The sequence below is a fragment of the Muntiacus reevesi genome, chromosome 2 (assembly GCF_963930625.1).
Source record: "Muntiacus reevesi chromosome 2, mMunRee1.1, whole genome shotgun sequence".
NCBI classification, from domain to species: domain Eukaryota; kingdom Metazoa; phylum Chordata; class Mammalia; order Artiodactyla; family Cervidae; genus Muntiacus; species Muntiacus reevesi.
Genome location: NC_089250.1, coordinates 49791773 through 49812605, shown reverse-complemented (window position 1 = coordinate 49812605; position 20833 = coordinate 49791773). Strand labels below are relative to the sequence as shown.

Here is a 20833-nt window from a genome sequence, read left to right as displayed (position 1 = left end):
GAGGACCCAGAGGAGTCGGGTGGAGGGGTGGGTGGGAGGGGGGATCGGGATGGGGAATACGTATAACTCTATGGCTGATTCATGTTAATGTATGACAAAACCCACTGAAATGTTGTGAAGTAATTGGCCTCCAACTAATAAAATAAAAAAAAAAAAAAGAGTATCAAAAGAAATAAAAAATATATTATGCTCCCCAAATCTCTCCTTATTTGCCAGCCATTTTCTACAAAGGTCTCTAAATTTCCTTTATCAATAGTCTTTCAGGGAACTCCCTGGTGGTCCAGTGGTTAGGACCTGGCACTTTCACTGCCATAGCCTGGGTTCTATCCCTAGTCAGGGAACTAGGATCTCATAAGCCACTTGGTGTGCACCCCCTACCCCAGACTGTTCCAAAAGTCCCAGTGCAGGATACCAAGTGAAAGGGAAAGCCGCTCAGTGGTGTCTGACTCTTTGAGACCCCATGGATTGTAGCCTGCCAGGCTCCTCTGTCCATGGCATTCTCCAGGCCAGAATACTGGAGTGGGTAGCCGTTCCCTTCTGCAGGGGATCTTCCCAACCCAGGGATCAAACCCAGGTATCCTGCATTGCAGGATGTAATACACCACCATTCAATCTCCCAATTAAAAAAAATTAAAGATAACATAAAGCATACTGATAAGACTACTAGTGAAATAATTAACTGTGAGAATTCAATAAACACTGTCATCAAATGAACTACTGATTATACTTGCAGTGCCATATTTGTACTTCTTTTGTTCTCAATTAAATAATTATAACATTAAGTTTGCTCGAGAAGAACTGTATCTGATATAAACACCTGTCTAGTTAGGAAAATATAAATAATAGACAAAATGATTTTAAGACAACATGTATGCTCGACAGAAGCCACAAACTTCTATAGTTGCTAAAATAGTAAGCAACTCTAAATACACCTAACAGTGTTGAATCTATAAAAATTCAAGTTGCATTACACTTTCTCAGAGCAAAATCACTATGTAATATGAGATTTACTTGTAACGCTATCTAAAAAGTAGTTTCCTTTCCTTGCCATTCAGGTTTGTTCTAACTCAGATCCATGGAGGTGCAGGGCAACTATCTGGTGTCATACTGTCTTTACAGCAGGTGGAGGGCCTAGGCTGACTTTCCCAACCAAAATTAAGGCCACTGGTCAGTTGTTCCTAGGCCAACTAGTATGGAACAGTGTCTGAGTCCTACCTTCAGAGCAGATAAAGCTCAGTCAGCTGGCTTTCAAAGGACTGCTTGCACTAGTGTTCACATTTCCTTTGAAACCATCCGGCATTCTTTTTGTATCTTAAATTTATCTAATACTACACTCTAATGTCTGAAATGCTCAGATAATTGGAGGCATCTCCACTGCCTACCTAGATAAGAAACAGGCAGAGTAATTGGTAAGTCAATTACTTCAAGAAACAATTTCTAAAATTAAAAATCAAGACAGAAAATAAGGGTATAGACAATTTAATATGTGGAAAAGCTTTAAGACTCCCTTAAGGCTGGCTGGACACAACTCTCCTCACTTTGGACTTCTATTAATACACAGCCTGTCTTTAACCCTCAGTGAGGCCTGTAGAATGGATTTTGTATTGTATTATATATTTATCTTCCCAGCTAGCTCCTATAACTACTTAAAAAAAATCTGTTGATGACATACTGGGTGTTTTAAAAGTTTCATTACCATAAATAAGAAAATTTAATGAAAAATAACATGAATTAACACAAAGAAGCAGCCTCACCTCTGGGCAAGCCAAATAAACAAAGTACAGAACTTGGCTTGAAATAAAAATATTTCATCAAGTTATCAAAATGATTTCTCAATGACCAAACTGCTGGGAAGTGCTAGGGGGTACTCATCTGTCAATGAAGATCATTTAATCAATCTATTGATATTATGTGGGGGTAATGTGGGGAATAGAGGAGCAAGGAATTAGGAAAAAATCCAACAAAACTAAAAACAGGAGAGTCACATTCATAGTCAATATACTCTAGGAGATAAATACTTCAAATAAAAATACTATAGTGACAAAAAAAACACAACAAAAAAACAAACAAAACTACAGTGACCAAGTTAGATCAAACATTAGAAATCAAAGAAGAGTATACAAACAATAACTGTAACTATTTTCATTGTATTAGCCACCATGTCAAATACTTGGTTTAGCATTTTACATGTTATCTCATTTGACCCACACAACATGAGGTGGGTACTTTCTTATTTTCATCTTGCAGATGAAGAAACAGAGAGGTTAATCTGCCCAAAGTCATATAGCAAAAAGTGAAAAGAACTAAAATTCAACTCCGATCAATCTGACTCCAGAATCCAGGTGTAAGACTGCCAATTTAAATTATACTTAGGAAAGAACGAAATGTAATGTAACATAGGTAAAATTCAACCATTAATACAGTCTTCTTAATTTTTCAACTTACATTTTTCAACTGTAGCAAAAAGTAGAGAATAATTTAAAAAATAAATGAAAATTGATTTTCTTGTTAGAAAATTTTAAAAAAGAGCTATTCTACCAGGTTAAACATGTCAGTTATGCCTTTTACTGAGTCTGTACTTGTTGTCAATTGCTGTCCTAGGAACATAGTGTAAACAGGATAGACGAGATCTTGCTTTCCTGGAGCTCACTGTCCAGTGGAGGGTAAGAGACAAAAAAATTCAGTCAACAACAGAATTTCAGAGAGTGACACATGGTACAGAGAAGATAGGGAGGAAATGTGTAGACTACTCTTTTGAGACATTTAACCATGAAGGTAAACAGAAAGGGATGGATGTAAGGTCAGGGGAAAGTTGTTTTAATTTTTTGTTGTTTTTAAAGATAGGCAATATCAGAGCATGTATGTATGCCAATATTGGTGGTGCCGTGGAAAGTTGTTGAGGATGTGAAAGAGAGCACAAAAGCAGAAGTCAAGTTCTCGACTAGCTCTGAGCGGGGAGTAAGGTGGGGAGGCAAGTTGGCCTCTGATGGGAAGAAAACAGAAAACAAGGATCCTAAGCAAGGTGGATTTATAGATTTGGTGAGGAGAGGATGAGGAGTATCTGTCTGATAACTTTTAAACCCTCAATGAAGTACACAGTCTACTTATCAGCATGGGGATGGGTGGGCTGCTCATGAAGTTAAAGAGTGGGGAGAGATTAATATAGGCAAAAATTAAGAATTACAAGTTATTAAGAATCTGGCAATTTTCTGGGGGTAGTGATGAGAGTAGTCCACTTCAGATTTTTAGTCCTAAACCTGAAGTTCTCTAGTAATATTCAACTTATTTGATATGGGCTAGATGAGGAGTGAAGCAGCTGTAAATAGAAAAAAATTCCTGGGTTAAAAAATATTTAAAAGTATGTATGCCTGAGATAAACACTAAGTCACTGACAACATCCAAACAAGCCCTGGTCTATATAACTCCATTTGCCTCTATCTTCTTATCACAGAAATTCTTGCAATCATGTATTTGTCTTAGTCATGACGTATTTAATCACGAAGATTACAGATTGTTTCTTTTTGGTCATAAACGGCTCTATTACTTCCTAAAGCAGGTTTTTTAAAAAAATACAACTGATGGTCTTGATGTTGATTCCAGAGGTGATTACACCTCAATGCTGAAAGAAACTTTCTCTAGTGTTAACTGATATTTCTAGTCAAAAGTAAACTGATAATTTCATTTAAAAGTAAAATAAATAAATAAATAAAACACCCCCTCAAGGTGGTTGCTTTTGATCATCCAACTGTACTCCTAAACCATGATGTTGGCTCAAGACCCAGATCATCCTGGGAAGCATAGGCTGTCTACACAGGTTCAAGGAGAGGAAACAAAGACCATATCTCTTGATGGATGCATGTCAACATCATGAAGAAGAGCAGTGTTGGGTGAGATAGTATGTATGTCTGTGTGCACATATATATAGATATTTGGGGAAATATTATCTGCCCTACAAGCAAAAGGAAAGAAAAAGGAACACCACGAAACACCATTTTGAGGAAAATCATGAAATGTCAGAACACCAGGGATAAACAGAAGATCCTAAAGTCTTTCAGAGTGGGAGGAAAAGAGAATGGGGATTACAACTGGAAGCCTTCAAGAGACAGACACTAATTTTCAATCTAGAATTCAATATCCAGTGAAACCACCATTCAAGTGTGAGGGTAAAATGAAGACATTTCAGACATGCAACTTCTGAATTCAGGAATAAATTTCAGAGTTTGTAGATGTTCTTTCTCAGGAAGCTACTAAAGAATAAGGAAGACACAGGATCCAGGAAATCAAGGATGCAACATAGGAGGAAGGCAAAGAGAATTCACAAGAAGATAAGAAGGGAGGTCCTATACAACAGCTAGGAAATAGAAATGAAACAGATTATCTGAATATATTGAAAGATGATCATTTCTGTCATAAAATTTGAGGAGAATTTGTGACTGGTAAAAAGAAAACTAGGCAAATGAAAAACAAACAAAAGTGGCAATTATTTAACTCAGGAGAAATAAAGTTGTACAAGAATGAAACATAATAAGTAATACATATCCAATACGGCTCATCTGTGAATTATAGATACACTGCCAGTCTTATAAATACTGAAAACTGACTTAACTGAAAACTGTAAAGCACAGATATGAGTGGGGGATAGAAGGATGGTTATGTGGAACAATTAAGTACTCAATTTCCAATCTAGAACTCCATAGATGATATACAAAGGTAGACAATCAAGGAATTGCAGTTTAAACATTGAAAATGAAATAAATACAAAGGTAAACGCTAGAAAGAACTGCTAAGAATTCAAAATAATTGAACCATATGAAACCACTGATTTTTGATAACTCCCCAATCTAAAAAAAACAATGGCAATTTCATATAGTTTAAGCTGTTATTAGGTTAGTGCAAAAGTAGTTGTGGTTTCAGACTGTGAATTTTAAATCATTATAACTAGGCTCAAACACATCTTCATTAATCAAAATAGGAACCATTACAATCAATACATTTTTGTCAACAAGAAATAAGTTTTTTTATTCCTGCTGTGTAAAAATCTGTGCTTCGGGATTCGATGAACTTTTGGAAAGTATTTTCTGCCTCCTGCTGGTTGTAAAGCATTTTCCCTGGAAAAAGTTGTTGAGATGCTTGAAGAAGTGGTGGTCAGTTGGCAAGAGGTCAGGTGAATATGGTGTTTGAGGCAAAACTTCATAGCCCAATTCATTCAAATTCTGAAGCTTTGGTTGTATGACATGTGGTCAGGTGGTATTGTGGAGGAGAACTGGGCCCATTCTGTTGACCAATGCCAGCTGCAGGCATTGCAGTTTTCAGTGCATCTCATTGATTTGCTGAGTATACTTCTCAGATGTAATGGCTTTGCTGGGATTCAGAAAGCTGTAGTTGATCAGATGCGCAGCAGACCACCAAACAATGACTATGACCTTTTTTGGGTGCAAGTTTGGCTTTGGGAAGTGCTTTGGAGCTTCTTCTCGGTCCAACCACTGAGCTGGTTGTCATATAAAATCCACTTTTCATCACACATTATAATCTGATCGAGAAATGGTTCATTGTTGTTGCATTGGATAAGAGAAGACTACACTTTAACATGATGATTTTTTTGATTTTCAGTCAGCTCATGAGGTCAAAGCACTTATTGAGCTTTTTCACCTCTCCAATTTGCTTCAAATGCAGAATGACTATAGAACGGTTGATGTTGAGTTCTTTAGCAACTTCTCACGTAGTTCTAAGAGGATCAGCTTTGATGATTGCTCTCAGTCGGTTGTTGTCAACTTCCAATGGCCAGCCACTGTGCTCCTCATCTTCAAAGCTCTGTCTCCTTTGCAAAACTTCTTGAACCACTACTGCACTGTATGTTTGTTAGCAGTTCCTGGGCCAAATGCATTGTTGATGCTGCGAGTTGTCTCTGCTGCTTTATGACCCATTTTGAACTCCAATAAAAAAAAATTGCTGGAATTTGCTTTTTGTCTGACATCATTGCTATAGTCTAACATAACCTCATTTATTTAAGAATGTATTCCAATACCAAATGGCAAACTTCAACAATGCAAAATTGCAATTACTTTTGTATCGATCCATCTAGTCAAGGCTTTGGGTTTTCCAGTGGTCATGTATGGATGTGAGAGTTGGACTGTAAAGAAAGCTGAGCACTGGAAAATTGATGCTTTTGAACTATGGTGTTGGAGAAGACTCTTGCGAGTCCCTTGGACTGCAAGGAGATCCGACCACTCCCTCCTAAAGGAGAACAGTCCTGGGTGTTCACTGGAAAGACTGATGCTGAAGCTGAAACTCCAATACTTTGGCCACCTCATGCAAAGAGTTGACTCATTGGAATAAGACCCTGATGCTGGGAGGGATTGGGGGCAGGAGGAGAAGGGGATGACAGAGGATAGAGATGGCTGGATGGCATCACCGACTCGATGGATATGTGTTTGAGTAAACTCTGGGAGCTGGTGATGGACAGGGAGGCCTGGCATGCTGTGATTCATGGGGTCGCAAAGAGTCGGACACGACTGAGTGACTGAACTGAAGTGAATAATACATTATGATAAGATTATTACTAACTTTAGAATAAACTGCCATTTGAAACATAAAACAATTAGTATTTGGCTGCACAGCATGTAAGATCTTAGTTCCCCCACCAAGGATCAATCCGTGCCCACTGTAGTGTAAGCAGAGTCCTAATCACTGGACCACCAGGGAATTCCCAGAAAACAATTACTGACAGAATGCTGGGAGGATAATGTATCCCAGTTTGGGTGACAAAGTGTCACCATATACACTATTACTATCACTAACATAACAATATTAGTATTTCTAATGAATATAAAGATTATATTTATTAATAAAACAGCTCGTAACCTATTTTGACAATATAGATATTACTTTGGAATTTTTCTTCAACCATCCTACAAAAATGCAAAATTATGGACTGGTAAAGATTTTGATTAACAGAATGCTGAATAACAAGGCCAGGATGTTTTTAGTTTCCTTTGTTGGTACAAACAATAGCTAAGTCATGCTTGCAAAATTAAAGTTGCACAATATTGTAGTACTATGCAAGCCTATTTCAGTGATAATTCCGGTTACACTATGCTGTTTATTTAAGACTTCCCCTTATGATTTGTTTTAAAAGGCTTCCTAAAAAAGAAAAATCTTATGCAGGCAATTCATAAGTTATCTGGGTTGCTTCAGTATTAGTGACACTAGTTAATGTAATTAATGAAGCACTCATTTATAAGTTGCCTTATTTTGAGTTAAATTCATAAAAATTTTATTTAAATCTGACATCATAAAACCAAAATTTCAAATTGAAAAATCAACTTTTATTAATTTTAACTTTTACAAAGAAAGAATTTGATCATGCTAACATAAGGTAAGATTTTTACCAAGAATAATGTATCCTGTTCCAACCAAATGGAAAATTTCTCTTTCAAATTAAAAGCAAATGTTTGCAACAGAGGGAATATACATAAACAGATGCTATGGAAGACTGCTTAGTTTTGATTTCATTTTGCACCAAAATCTACCAGGAACTAAAATGTATGTTATTAAAAATAACCTTAAAGGGAATCTTAAAACTGAATCAATTCAACTATTCATATCCTCTAATTAGCGCCTCACTTTTTTTTTTTTACTGCTGCTATTCTAAATCAAAAGATCACAACAAAAATATATTAATATTTGGAGGCATGTTTCTTACAATAACTAAGTTTAGCTAATTTCCTGTCACTCTGCAAAATTATAAGGGTACAAAAAAGAAACAGCAAATGCAACCAACTATCTTCTAAAACTTATAAGATCTAGTTTAAGAGAGAAAAAGGTCTAAGTGAAACAGCAAGGAATAGCTGGTGCTATTATAACTGCTTCTTTTTAGTTGGTCCATATCAACTGTGACTCCTCATAACTTCACCGAGACAACAAAGTCAGGCAGTCAGTCCCCACAGAGCCAAAGTCTGTGGGAAACTGCGGAGCTTCCTCCTCTCTCTGGGGAGGAGGACAAAAAAGAAAAAAAAATAAAAAGGTGTTCTGTTTTCCAATAGTCCTGTAAGAGGTGCCACTGAGCTGGGGCTGCACAACCATACAACAGAGCACAGGAAAATTCAGATCAAAGCAAGGGCGCATGCCAGGGAAATATGCAATAAAACCCTTTGCCAAAGAATTACGGGGGAAAAAAAAAGCAATGAGGTGGAGAGAACCTGCTGGACCACCTTCTTACTAACACACGGCGGCAGGAAGAAACAAAATCTGCCTGTACTGAGAAGCCTAAAAAAGTGTCCTAGATATACTGGAGCGTTTCTATAGACAACGTATATCAATATACAGACATAATTACCAATTAACTAAAAAGCAGTGTTCTATATGTACTATTCTCATTTTCATATACATGAGTATACGACCACTTACCAACACCCGGAAAGCAACTGTTCCGGATATACTGAGAATATAGACATATATTGAGAATATAGACACATATTTTAATTAACAAAACCCACTGGTTTTGCAGCAAGAAACAAAGAAATACTGTTTGAAAGAATGCCAGAGACAGAATTGGCTGAAGATCTGATGAAGTAATATGTCTTTTTTCCCTCATCCCCTTTAAATGATCTTCGACTCGCTCATTTCAGAGGTCAAAGACAAACCATTAAGTCTCTGGAAACAAAAGAGGGGCCTTAATTCTCTGGCCTGTGGAAGCACACACGGCCCCCCACTCACAAATATCAGGCCCCCCCAGCACCTGACTTTCATTAATGAGTAAGCGAGGCAAGAGATCTCATCCCAGACCATAGCTTATACCCAGTGACAAACGGGCATGAGATAGACGCCACAAAGAAAGGGGAGGAGCAGACGGGGACCAGGAAAACACTGCCACGCCGCGCCCCCCCAAGGCGCGTTCCCACGGCCAACAGGGAGGCAGCCGTCTTCGCCATCCTCGTCCTCGCTCCGGGCACATCCCAGCAGCTCCCACGCCCGGGGACCAGACGCGGGGCACGGGCTAGCTGGGCGCACAGGCGCCGCGAACCTTATCTCCGTGGTCTCCCGGTGACAGCTCCGCGCCTCCCTTTGTGCGGGACTCACCCTCCTGTTCGTGCGCGGACCCTTTTCCGCGCCCCTCCCGGCCCAGGGCCGCTGTCCTACCCGTCCCAGCTCCCGGCCGAGGCGCAGGGAGTATGAGTGGGGGAGGCTGGCGCGGGCCCACGGTCTCCTTAGCATCCCGAACCCGGACCTGCCCGGTCCCTTACTCCCCAAACCAGGGGGCGACGGCGCTCAGCGGCCCAACCCTCGCTTGCTCACTTACTCTGTCGTGAGGGCAGCGGCGGCGAGCGTGCTGGGACCGTCAGCTCCAGGCAGTAAGCAGAGGGCGTCTGGCTGAACCGAGCGCGGCTGAGGTGGCAGCGGCAGACGGCGCGCCACAGCCCCGGCGAGGGGCGGGCCCAGCGGGGGAGGGGCGGGCGCCGCGCCTCTCATTCATGCAGCGGGGGCGGGGTGAGGGAACCCGGATGGCCGGGCAGCCCCGCCCACCTCCCTCAGAGGGCCTGTGCTTCAGAGTGCGTAGTGCGCAGGCGCGGCTCTCTGGAGCGCGAGCCTGCCTCACCGGCCGGGGATGTCCTGGAAACGAGTTGCGCCCTTCTGCCTCTTATGTTTAGTATTTTTGCACGACCTATAAAGTTTTAAAGTGAAAAATTGGAACTGCCACCTCTTCCTAGCATTCAGTGCACCAGCATCGCAGGGACACAGAGTAGCATGAATAAGGAAGACACCTCCCCTTCCTCCAACTGCTTCATCTGCAGCAGGTCCTCTTGACCTCTGAGACCCAAATACTGCCCAAATACTGGAGAGCAGCGTGTGCAAGAAAGAGTGCATTACTTTATTTGCATTGACCTAGTCTGTTCAGTCCCCAGCTCCCATTTCATAAGGCAGGCAAAAAACTGACCTTTGTCCGAGGGGTTTGACTTCCCTGGTGGCTCAGCCGGTAAAGAATCTGCCTGCAATGTAGGAGACCAGGGCTTGATCCCTGGGTCAGGAAGATTCCCTTGGAGAAGGGAATGTCAACCCACTCTAGTGTTCTTACCTGGAGAATTCCACGGCCAGAGGACCCTGATGGGACCCCAGTTCATGGAATTGCAAAGACTTGGAAGTGGCTGAGCAACTAACGCTTGGAGGGGGGTGGTTTAGCGCATCCTGTAACAACAAAGCCTAGGGTCAATCTAATGCTGCTTCAAGGGCAGAAGAGGCGTCTTTTCTTTGGCAGGGAGTGTATTCTCAAGAGACGCCTCCTGTTCCCAGCTCCTTGGCTCTGCTATTCCTGGCCCTCAGAAATCTTTGGTGCTGTTGGGAGTCTGCAACTGGCTTCATAGTGATCTCATTTGAGGCGGCTTCAGTTGAGTGTGTGGGCACTGCAGCTGAGAGAAGATAGAGAAATGATTGCCCACTTTCCCTCAGTTTCCCCCTTTGAGGTTCTCCTTCTGTTGCAGGGAAGAGAGTGGGAGGTGTGAGTGTGTTGGGGAAGCACACTGACTGAAACTGCCCACCCTGGCCAGGCACCATAATAACCATGTGCATGAGTTGTTTCACGACGGGAGGTCCTTGTATGGAACATGGACCTAATAAGCCGCCACCACCACCACCACAACCAAACTCTTCTGAGTTTTCTAAAAGGAGGCACCATGTGTCTGCCCACCTCCCAGAATCCTTCTTGCTGACATCCATCTTGGCTGAACAATGCATGCACCATCAGGAAGGACTCTGAGTCAGAATGATTGGGCAAAGACAACCCGGAAACTAATCCCATCACCATAAAACATGAGATTGCAAGCAGAGCATCTCTCCTGGTTTCCCTTACTCTACTGCTCTCCACCCCGGGTACCTGTCCCAATAAAATCTCTTGCTTTGTCAGCACATGTGTCTCCTCGGACAGTTCATTTCTGAGTGTTAGACTAAGAGCACGGTCTTGGGCCCTGATTGGGGGGGGGGTGTCCCCCTTTCTGCTACAAATGGCGATTCTCTTCTTTGCAGCGACTGACATCCTGATCACTTGGGGTACTTGGGGATTAGCTTGCCTGCTGATGGACCAGACCAGTGGCAGTAACTGGGACCCTTTTGTCCCTGGTCTCCTCCTGATGCCGACAACTAGCCAGAGTGCCCAGAGTGGGTAAGGAATAAGAGACTTTATTGACCTCTCTCGCCTCCCCTCTCGCTTTCCTCTCCTTAACCCTTCATTTCCTACCCCTTTTTTTCTAGTTCCCTGGTCTTGGATGCAGGAATCTGGTCGAAGGGCCTCAGCCTGAGCTGAGGATCAGAGGCTGATCACCTCCTCATGGCAGAGAACTGGAATTCTGGTTCTGTTCTGGTCTGGTCTGGTTTCTGGGAGGGCTGAATTCCAGTCTTCTCTTCTCTGGAGACACAGGGTAAAGTCCCTTAATGCCTGGATATCTGCAGGTGGCAAGAGATATCAAAAAGGTCACCCATTTTGCCCCCTCTCCCACCTCATCCCCTCTTCTTTCAACCTGGCTTCATTTTCTCCCTTTGAAATCTTTGAAGACATGAGATATTTTCATTTACTCTGTTAGTACTTGGGTCTGAAGTTCTATGTCTCTACAGGATGTTTACTGAGAGACTGTAATCTTGTATTTAAGGGAGTGTCTGATTAGGACTGCCAGGTCTATGTATGTGTTTTATACTCTGTCTTCTGTGTTGTAATTTGTGATGGCCATTTGACTTTGTATGGCCACCATTTGGTTTAGACCTGCCGCCATTTTATTAGAACTTGATTTTCTTTCCTTGTGCTTTGAGACCAGGGCTCTCAGGAACACTTATGTAGACCATCTCTAACTCCTGAGACTGAGGAAAAATGGGAAGAAGACTAAAAATTTTATTTATTCCAATTATTATTTATAAACTAGTAAATTTTATACTGTAATATCTAATTCATGACTAAGTTTAAAAAATGAAGCTAGATCTCCTGTTGTGTCTGTCTGAATATGTGTCTGTCTTGGTATGTCTTTGTCTCTGGATAATATTTTTGAGATTAATTTGTAAATGAGCTCTATTTAATTGCCTTAAAAATATAAGTTTTTACAAAGCAAACAATTCTAAATTAAGCTAAATGAATTCCAGATTCATGTGAACTGGGAAATATTCAGTATTAAGTTAATACCTGGTTTTTCAAACCATCAATAAGTATAATACTTCTGTTGTACCTAGGTTTACTAGAGGTCAAATAAGACTGTATTCTGTTACAAATTTGTCAACCAGAAATGTACCTCATTGTGGAAAATACTTTAGGGAAACTAAGATAGGTTTTCAGTAGAAGAAGATAAAAAAATTACTGAAAAGAGTTATACATGATCAGAATTTTCTAAAACTGGATTAAAATTCATTGGGTAAATGTATTTCATTAGGAATGACTCAGTCATAGGAAAACTGGTTAAAACCAACTAGGTCCAAGATGGTGGAATCGACTTTGACTAGACTTTGAGCCTCTTTATGTACACCCATTGTAAGATATGCAGGCTAAGTGACACACCCATCAGCATTGGCTAGATCTGACTAAATGTTCTAAACCCTTTTGATTTTTTTTGGACAAAATTTCCTAAATCAAATTCTATTAAAGGTCTTTTGACCTCTAGCTACCTTTGGGATGCTTCAAAGGGCCCCTGAAACATCCCAAAGAGAGATATTAAATTAATTGGGTTTATTTGGTTGGTTAAATTACATGGGAAATATTATCAAATGAGTAATAAATCCTCTCAGGTTATATTGTATGGTAAATATCACTAACATAGATATCCTAGAAGTTATATGGATTTCCTAAAATTTTGACATGTTCTGGTATTCTAAGGAGAAACCTGATGACTTTGCAAAGGTTAACAGAAGAACTGAACTGGTAAATATGCTTATAACTTTTACGGTTTCTATCTGAAAAGTTCTGGGTTTGAATCTGTGTTTTCTGGGATTAGGGAAAACCTTCCCCTCAAACTAATTATTACAATAATTTGGTAAAATTATACTTTATAAACTGACGGAAACATTTATCTTGTCTACCTGACCCCTCCAGAGATGGGAAACTCTTAGGTTTCCAGTAACTTTATCAGATAAGTTAGAAAGTTATGTCACTAACAAGTACAGAAATCTCAAGGAATTTTTAAGACCTTGAAAAGAGAGGAATTCACATAGATGTGTTAGGTGAAATCTGTGATAAGCCTTTGGCAAGACTTTCCTAGCCCTGAAAGGTTTTGTTTTGAAAGTTCAGCCTGAGACTCTATAAAAGTTTCAGCAAAGTAAAAACTCTATGATCAGTTATGATTATATATATCATCAGGCCAAGTTTATTGAGACCAGACCTATTTCACAAACAAACTAGTCTTAATTTGGTTATATTTGGTAAAAACGAGGGTGATTTTAGGGAGAAAAGGATGTTTCAATGAATGTTAAATCCCAGTTTGTTAATAAAGGTCTGTATCTACTAAGACTCATTTCCTGGATAGTGCTTTGCTGTTAAGTGAAAGTGAAAGTGAAGTCGCTCAGTCGTGTTCCACTTTTGTGATCCCATGGACTGTAGCCTACCAGGATCCTCAGTCCATGGAATTTTCCAGGCAAGAGTACTGGAGTGGGTTGCCATATTAATTTAAAATTTAATTGAATTATTAAAAGATACCCTAAATTTGTTTCTGAATCTTATTTCAGTAACCTACCTTTGGACAAAGGTCAGATGCCTCACAATCCACAAACAGGACTCGAAAAAGACATAATTTAAGGGACTGTCTCCAACCTGGAGGGAAGGACATTTTTACCAGAGGAGAAACTGCACTACACCAGGACAAGAAAAAGACATCAGAAATAAACAGCTTGCCCAAGATGCTGGACCTGATTTGTATAATCATTTATAATGTTTTCTTGACTTCTTGAACCTTTACATATAAATCAAATATTTTTCTATCATAGGCATGATCCTATGCTAGTTTTAGAAATCAATCCAATTGTTAGTATTGTAGTCAATTACCTGTGTTTGGTTCTGGGTTACCTTGGTGAATTTCTCTACTCCAATGCTCAAATTGGTTGGCCCTGAAGAAATTTACTTTAAAAGGAAAATTATAGTCATGTATAGGTCACTATTGATATTACTAGATGAGATCCCCTCACCTGGTCAATAAAGCCTGCTCTGACCCTGGCCATGAACTTGAGTTTTCTTCTATTACTGAAGCTCAATTAGAGCAACAAGCAAAGTTTCAGCAAAGGAAAATATCTCCCTCAATTATGGGATGGATTTATATAGATAACACCAGGCTATGGTAATTTAGGTTTAAAGTCTCCTCTATGTTGGGAAGAATTATATCATACTAATGATAATCAGTCTAAAACCACTAGAAAACTGGGCTATGTGCCTTATAGACAGTGCCAATATACAATTTCCCTAGAAGATAATGATTACAGAATAGTCTAAGTCAGATGACCTGGGATATACTGGGCTACATCTAATGGAAGCTCTTAGCTTAATTCTTACTTATGACTTTACTAATACTGCTGGCTATGGTTTTTGTATTTCGCCTATTTTACAAAATTGCTGATTCTTACACTGCCAATGGAGAAGGAAATGGCAACCCATTTCAGTAATCTTGCCTGGAAAATCCCATGGATGGAGGAGCCTGGTGGGTACAGTCCATGGATTTGTCAATATTTGGACACCACTGAGTGACTGCACTTTCACTTTTCCACTTTCACCCTAGGAGCAAACCTTGGAGAAGGAAATGGCAACCCACTCCAGTTTTCTTGTCTGGAGAATCCTATGGACAGAGGAGCCTGGCAGGCAACAGTCCATGGGGTTGGAAATAGTCGGACATGACCGAGCAACTAAACAGCAACAACACTGCAAAATGTGTGACTGAGCCTCTGATGAAAGAAAATATAGTTGCATATGAGATCAGTGATGGTAGCAGTGTAACTCTAGATACTGGAAGAAGCAGTAAGAGGGAATGTTTTCCTAGACCAAGAGGCTAGAAAGACAGTGGTCCAGAGAATTTTGGATACTATTTTATGGCCTAGTCCAGTAACAGCACATTGAATGGCCTGTCAGCAAAATCTTTGTCAGACCTGAAAACGAGCATTCTCACCACCGTGGGATGAAATGGTCATGGAATGCCCCCCTGCCCCCAAATCATGGTCAAGTTTATGACCAAGAAGGAACCCTGCCAACTGGAAATTGGCATGTGCCATCTACCTCTTCAAAGATTAAATCATGGCCACTGCAGCTGCTGACCTTCAATACCCCTGAAAGGAATTCAGGGTAAAAAGCTGTAATAAGGAACTCTGTGCTATGAGAAAAACTTGTGAACAGGCCTTCAGATAGTTAGATCTTTTTAGGAGATGATTTTATGAGTCCCAGTTCTTATGTCTTCTCATACCTACAGAAACTCTGACATCATTTATGGTGACATCTGCATTGGCTATTAAGGAGAGTATTACAATTAAAAGTCAAGATAGAGTAGCTATGGTTCAGGCATCCAAGGAAATAACTAGGGGACACTATGGATGCAATTTCAGACTAGTCCTTGTACTGCTAAAAACTTGAGTTTTCTGAGTTGTGTCAGGCTTGGATGCCGCTGGACATTTTCACAACATCTACTGGCACCTAGTAACTGCAACCTTACTTTTTATAAAACTAGACAACTGGCTTCCTGGCTACAAGTCTCCCTGAAGTGCCAGTTCTGGACTGGGTTTCAGGCTTATTCTTCTGAAAAGAAATGAGATTTATATTGTCTATTAAAATTCCAGTTGTCACATTTCTAACTACTTCTAATTGGATGTGTTACACCAAAATGGCAAATCAAGGTATTGAGATTTTAATCATCAAGACTCAGATCTAAGACTTGGAACTCAGAAATACTTCCATTTCCATGTCTGTCCTCCAAACTGAGGCAGTCTCCTGTGTCCCATTTTGATAGGAATTTATGAGAGTCATAATTGCCCAGTTCCCTGAATTAAAACTGAGCAGCCCCAAAGGGCAGATTCAAACAGTTGCTGATCTTGGAAGGGAGAGGAAACAGAAAATAGAGAAGGAGCAATCAAATGATGGTATGGCCTTGAGGCTGTGTCCTGGTTCCTGCTCAAGAATACACATAACAATGTCTTTGAGTTCTGCAGAACTGGGGCCCCCAACCTGGTGAAGGATGGTAACTTCAGGCTGAGCACAAGGTTCCTGGAGCACTGTTCTGTTGCTTCACCACCATCAGAAGAAAGTCACACACCCTGCAGCCCTCACCCCAAATGTTGACTTCTCTTTCTGGGGCCCAGTGATGACCATCTTGTTAGGCCTCCTGTTTGGCCCCTGTCTATTTCATCTCTTACAGGTCCCAACAGTTTCAAGCTAAATTGTTGTTCTGACAAGGGTGAATGGTAGTTTCAGGCACAGAATACATTAACTTAGATAAGAGAGAGAGAAACTTCTGCTCTGCTAGGCAGGCCTACACCCATGCATAGCAGGAAAAAGTTACAGAAGTTGGCCTTGGAACTGTCAGGGTACCAGGAGGCATGTTATTTAGCTTACTGATGTGTTACAATGGGAATTGGCTCATCCGCCATCTTGGACCATGTCCTTGGGCGATGTCATTCTTTTAAAGACTGTGTCCTGCCCCCTTCTTGTTTCACTTCCTTCTCCTACCCTCCAGGTCTCCTCAACAAAAGCCATAAACAGCTCCGGTGCTTTGGAAAGCAAAGGTCCTTGTGAAAAGAGCCTGCAGGCAAGTTCCTTCTGCTTTGGCAAACCAAAAATGCCCTTAGGTAAGAGGCCAAGTAAAGACAAACATCTGCAAACATCTCAAGTTACCAAATAGTCACAGTCCACCAAGGTAAGAGATAGGTGGAGGCATGTGCTGGGTAGAGTGTGGCAAAAGAAAGGATGCCTGTCAACACCTATCCCCCAGCTACTGACACCAAGAACTTTGGAGCTCTTTTCCTTTCTCTCTGTTCCTTCCTAGCTCAATTGGAGCAGTTGCCAGGAGGGCCTTCACAACTCCAGTTGGTTGATATCTCTCTCTCTGTCTGAATTAGGCTTCCTCATCTATGTCCAGGGCTTCCCTGGTGGCTCAGAGGTTAAAGTGTCTGCCTGCAGTGAGGGAGATCCTGGTTCGATCCCTGAGTCGGGAAGATCCCCTGGAGAAGGAAATGGCAACCCACTCCAGTGGGTTGCCTGGAGAATCCTAGGGACGAAGGAGCCTGGTAGGCTACAGTCCACGGGTCACAAAGAGTCAGACATGACTGAGCGACTTCACTTGAACTTTCATCTCTGTCCAAGTCTATTGCTGAAGTCTCAAACCATTCTCATGAAAGTCAATTCTCATGATATGCAGATTTGCCCATTTTATTGTCTTTTCTCTGTCCCTGCCTCAGTGATTCTTTAGCCCTTATTTTCTAGCCATTTCCAGAGCAGCACCAGGGTGTTTCACCTTCAGTACCTGTGTTCCTGCTGTTCCCTTGATTAGGGAGGCAACTTATCTAGCGACACTCAAAAGTCACTATTTCTTTCTTTTTTTATTGAAGGATAATTGCTTTACAGAATTTTGTTGTTTTCTGTCAAACCTCAACATGAATCAGCCACAGGTATACATATATCCCCTCCCTTTTGAACCTCCCTCCCATTTCCCTCCCCATCCCACCCCCTAGGCTGATACAGAGCCCCTGTTTGAGCTTCCTGAGCCATACAGCAAATTCCTATTGGCTATCTACTTTACGTATGGTAACGTAAGTTTCCATGTTACTCTTTCCATATATCTCACCCTCTCCTCCCCTCTCCCCATGTCCAAATGTCTATCCTCTATGTTTGTTTCTCCATTGCTGCCCTGTAAATAAATTCTTCAGTACCATTTTTCTAGATTCCATATATATGTGTTAGAATACGGTATTTATCTTTCTCTTTCTGACTTACTTTATTCTGTATAATAGGTTCTAGGTTCATCCACCTCATTAGAACTGACTCAAATGCATTCCTTTTATGGCTGAGTAAAACTCCATTGTGTATATGTACCACAACTTCTTTATCCATTCATCTGTCAGTGGACATCTAGGTTGCTTCCATGTTCTAGCTATTGTAAATAGTGCTGCAGCCCTTGTACCTTGGGGTACTTGTGTCTTTTCAGTTTTGGTTTCCTCAGGGTATATGCCTAGGAGTGGGATTGCTGTGTCATATGGTGGCTTTATTCCTAGTGTTTTAAGGAATCTCCATACCGTCTTCCATAGTGGCTGTATCAATTTACATTCCCACCAACAGTGTAAGAGCGTTCCCTTTCTCCACACCCTCTCCTGCATTTATTGTTTGTAGACTTTTTGATGATGGCCATTCTGTAAAGTCACTATTTTTAAAAATGAAGACTTTCTGTCACTGAGTCCAAGTTTGCTCTGTTTGCTGCACAGTAGGCCAATGAATCAGAGATGAGGTGTTAAGGCAAGGACTATGACTTTTTTCGGAAAGCCAGTAGACTGAGAAAATATCTCAAAATAACCAAAAGCAGTAAAAAGCAAAGGTTAAAGTCAAAGAAACAGATTCAACATGGAGTCAGAATTGGCTCTTCCCTGTAATATTTCTTCCTGCCCCACCTTGTTACAGACTTTCTTTTGGAATCCCCACCTGTGCCCTCTAACTATTTCTCAGCAACAGCCACACTTAAGGTTCCTACTTTGCATATTTTCTTCCCCAACCAGAATGTGAGACGAATGTCCTTTGGAGACCCAGCAGATGACTGGCATACAGTGGGTGTGCCATAGTTATTAGTGATGATGTTCCCTGTGGGTCAGAGAGGGTCTACTGGGGAAAGAAGGGGTAAACTCTTTTTGATTTCTCCTGCCTTCCCTCCTTCCTCACCCTGCCCCATGTTTGGAAACCTGTTTTGTTTAGAAGGCTCAGCTAGAAATTTGCTAGTCCAAACAGACTGTAAGGTAAAGGGTAAAGCTCCAGCTTCTTATCCTTTATCCTCATGAAAATTAGGAGGGAAGGATACAGAAAGAGAAAGCTTAAAAATGTAAAGAGTAGGGGCCATGTTCAGTTGCTGTTTTAATTTTCATATTAAAATTTTGTTGAGGTATCAGCTAGTCCAACTGCCCTTTAGGGTCAGGGAGAAAGTCTCACCTTGGGACTGGATAGGTGGAACCTGTCCTCACAGTTTTCACAATATATAAAGCAGGATCCCACTCTTCTATCTGTAGTAGTGAGTTGTTTCTTATCCTGTTTGGGGAAGCAGTGAATGTTTTTGTTCTCCTGGTGTCATTAGCTGAAGAGTCATTGACTGATACACAATCCTATCTGCTTAGTGGTACAGAAGGTTCTATTTTCCCCTCATGCCTCCCAACACCTGTTTCTTTAGGCAAAATGCCTATGGTGGGGTATGGGTGTTTTAAGGAGTTCTGAGCAGTTTAGGTGGTGGTTAAACCTTCCCTGGTAGCTCAGCTGGGAAAGAGTCCACCTGCAATGCAGGAGGCCCCAGTTTGATTCCTGGGTTGGGAAGTTCTCCTGGAGAAGGGATAGGCTACCTACTCCAGTTTTCTTGGGCTTCCCTGGTGGCTCAGTCTGTAAAGAATCCACCTGCAACGTGGGAAACCTGGGTTTGATCCCTGGGTTGGGAAGATCCCTTGGGGGAGGGCATGGCAACCCACTCTAGTATTCTTGCCTAGAGAATCACCATGGACAGGGGGGCCTGGGGGGACTGAAGTTCCTGGGGTTGCAAAGAGTCGGACACAACTGAGCAACTAAGCCCACATCCCCAAACAGCAGCCATCCATGAGGATTCTGGTGGTGGCAAGCATTATTTTGGAATCCTCCCTCTAGCTTATTAGCACTTGGATAAAGCCTTGTCCACTAGTCTGTTTGCACATGAACTGAGAAACCTCAGGTTAAGTAGCTAGTCAGATAGGGACGCAGCCCCTCCTACCAACCTGAGCACACAACTGCCCTATAGGGCCCAGGATCTAGCCCTGCCCACCAGGTCATCAGCACTAGTTAAGGACTTCTGGGGCTCCCCTGCTAGTTGCTGGGACCTAGCCCTGTTCACCAGTGGGTCAACTCCAGGACACATAGGGGCCTGTAGCCAGAGACTTAGGGACTTGTCTCTGCCCATCAGCAGGCTGACATTACCACAGGGAGCCCTTCCAGGGTGCCAGACACACCAACTAACAGGCTGATACCAGCTCTAAGACACCTTGGAATCCTCAGTCAGCTGCCCTGGGATCCAGCCCCACTAACCAGTGGGTCAGCAATAGGTGTGAGACATCTCAGACCCCACAACCAGCTGTACTGGGGATGGACACCACCCATCAACATGCCAACACTAGATCCAGTTCTCCAAGCCCCTCAATCTTTGACTCTGGAACCCAGTTTCACTCACCAGTGGGCCAGCACTAGCCTGGGGAACCAAGGCTGCATAGCCAGTCACTTTGTGACCCAACCCCACCCACCAGCAGCCAGCAGTCTCTGTACAAAGTAGGGCCTGGCAACCAACCAGACCAGGGACCAGCCACATGTACCAGACTACCCAAAGTAGTTAGCCTACCACAACAGAAGGGCCACACAGCCTACATAGGAGGCACCCCTAGTGCGTATAAATCTGGTGACTAGAGGAGTGTGCTGCTGGGAGGCATAGGGCATCTCTGCCATTTCTCTAAGACTGGAAAATATAATTAACTTACCAAACACATGGAAATAAGAATAACAAATTAGGTGGAGTTAGGAGACAGAGAAATAAGTTCCAAATGAAGGAAGAAGCTAAAACCCCAGAAGAAGAACTAAGTGATGTGCAGATAAGCAATCTACTGGATAAAGAGTTCAAGGTAATGATTGTAAAAATGCTCA

At 41.8% G+C, this 20833-nt stretch overlaps 1 protein-coding gene, 1 non-coding gene and 1 pseudogene across 2 annotated transcripts in view; 1 reads left to right on the top strand and 2 right to left on the bottom strand.

Moving 5' to 3' along the window:
• Window positions 1-9425, bottom strand: part of RNF24 (ring finger protein 24) — a 117151-nt gene extending 107726 nt beyond the window's left edge. The window contains exon 1 of the mRNA XM_065921488.1: window positions 9299-9425. The gene's annotated coding sequence lies outside the window, so the exon portion shown is untranslated. The remainder of the gene's footprint in view (window positions 1-9298) is intronic.
• TRNAE-UUC (transfer RNA glutamic acid (anticodon UUC)) lies at window positions 270-341 on the top strand. Its single transcript has one exon. It is a non-coding gene; the product is annotated as a tRNA-Glu (tRNA).
• On the bottom strand, window positions 4960-5977 carry LOC136157891 (histone-lysine N-methyltransferase SETMAR-like; annotated as a pseudogene).
• Window positions 9426-20833: the final 11408 nt, after the last annotated feature.